We start from the raw sequence: 2,376 nt of genomic DNA on the forward strand, positions 1-2,376 counted from the left end.
CGTATTGTCTTGCGTCTGGTTTTGGGCTGCACACTGCACAATATAACGCCGATATTTTGGAAACGAGCGGCAGGGACGGGCCAGCAGCATGGCAGTCTGGGCAGGACTAACCTGGTGCAGACAGATAATAATTGTATTTCCTAGCGACAAACAACTTGCTGTGCAAAAACAACCGGGCACCTCTGCAAAACAACCCCAAAGATCCCCCGTATAGCCTTAACAGACTGTAGGGGCAAGTGCTGTTTGCGAGCACCTATGAAGGCCGGAACGGTACGGGTGGGTGGCCAGCACCACGCCCGACCGCCTTTGTCTCCCCAGTGGCGATGTTTACACACCGCACCAGGTGCGCAAGCGAGCCCGCATGCAAATAATAGCCACTGCACGAGGCGGTTTGCGTGTTCCGTGTTGCGTTCTCAAAAGTGTAGAACAGCAGCACAAATACTTGGACAAGTCGATACGCTAGTTTATCGTGGATAAGCAGCATTAACCTCGTCACTTGCAGCCCTGCGAGAGGCACGGAGTAAGGTCGCCGCTGATATTTTCTGAGTAGCAGGGCACCGACGATTGCAGTGTGTGTGCATCGTGGGTCGCGTCTAAAAAATGGCCATTTTCATTTTATGAGTTCGGAATTTCTCGACTTGGTTTTAACGGCACAGAAACCAGCCAAACCGGAATGAGAATCACAAAAGGCGACACTTGAACGTACCTTTTACAGGCACCTGCTGAATACGTCAATGTTTGCAAAAGAAACGTACAGGTTTGAACCGGGGCAGATGCCACTCAATCGAGCACGAGCCCCATTCGCGTCGCACGCACCACACACGCACCACACACGCGCTCGTGTTCTTGGAGCGAATGCGGCGTTCTTCGGGAAATAGCACACAGATCCCTGGGCTGCTGATGCTGCTTAACATTGCCTCTGTAACTTGTGCAATGAAAACAATAAGGGTGGGCTTTATTTAGCCTCTCTGGCAATAAAACGGGCGTTAAGATGGTGTTAATGTGCCCAGAGAAGGTCCCACTAGATTTAACTGCTCAACCCGAGCTATTAAAAATGCTTTATTTTATACCAGCATTGCCTTTATACTGTGTTTGCCTGTTGGTGTTCTCTGGTCTTTCACTGGCGAGGCAAGGCCATAAAGAAGGCTGTTATCCGGTGTAGGTCAATCAGTTTCAACGACGACATATTAAAGCGTGTTTCTGTGCATGTTTTGCCACAAGTACGTGTGGTAAATGCAGAATTGATGCCTTGCAATTGCTATCGATTTGGTGTTTGAACAGTTTCACATATGTTTTATTGCCAGCAATGGTTAAGCCTATTATAATTTTTCATTGTTGTGATACTTGCAAAAAAAAGTCTGAAAAATACACAATCCCTGCAGCGCATAGATACGCCACAACAACAACAATTTCAATTTTCTTGGTTATTTCGGTAAAGTCACGTAGAATGGAAATAATAAAATAATAAAAATAAACCAATAAAATAATTATCACGACGTTTCGGCCTTCTCGACAGACCTGTTCTCGTCGTGAGAATTATTTTATTATGTTTTATTTTTATTATTTTATTATTTCCATTCTACGTGACTTTACTGAAAGAACCAAGAAGATGAATCCCTGCAGTCACGAAAGCTTTAAATCGAAACAATTTCAATGTACAGAGCATTGTGACAAGAGATCGCATCTCAAAGACACTTTACGAATATGAAAAATGAACGACGTGAGAGTCGAAGGAGGGTTTTGTGGTGGTCAGGGGCAGGAACTCACGGGGGAGCGAGAGAGGAGCGACACACCCTGGGACTGGGCATCTGGGGCATGGCACTAACAGCACGGACGAACCCCAGGAACAACGAGCCCAGGACAAAACCAAACAGAAAAAAAGGCGTTTAGCCTTTCTGGCAACAAAAAATAACCAAATGGATACACCTCTTGAAAATGCATCAAAAGTTTGCATTAACCACACATACTTGTCCCATATATATATAATTTAATTATAACGCGACTTTTTCCCATAACGTGGTGTTCTTTAAGAACGCAACTACCGCGTTACGGAAGAACAGGCTGTATATGTGCCCATGAGCCCTCGCTAACAAAGCCCTGCATACCAGGCAGGAGCCGTGGCGTGACCGATGGCTCAGAGGACACGCAACAGATTTACACGTTACCTCGTGTGAACTTTGAATAAAAACTATTTTTTTATATATCTTACCAGGTAAGGCCCACTGAGCTTCATAGCTCTTTTTTTCAGACGCTACCTCGCCACAAAGGATAGTTCAACGAAGTGACGTATCGTGTGGAATGTATAGCAGCCAATTCTAAATATAGAGGAAAAAACCGGAGGACCCGGAGAAAAATCCACGCGACCACGGGGAGAAC

Source organism: Lampetra planeri, chromosome 2 (assembly GCF_965212315.1).
Source record: "Lampetra planeri chromosome 2, kcLamPlan1.2.h2, whole genome shotgun sequence".
Taxonomy (NCBI): Eukaryota; Metazoa; Chordata; class Hyperoartia; order Petromyzontiformes; family Petromyzontidae; genus Lampetra; species Lampetra planeri.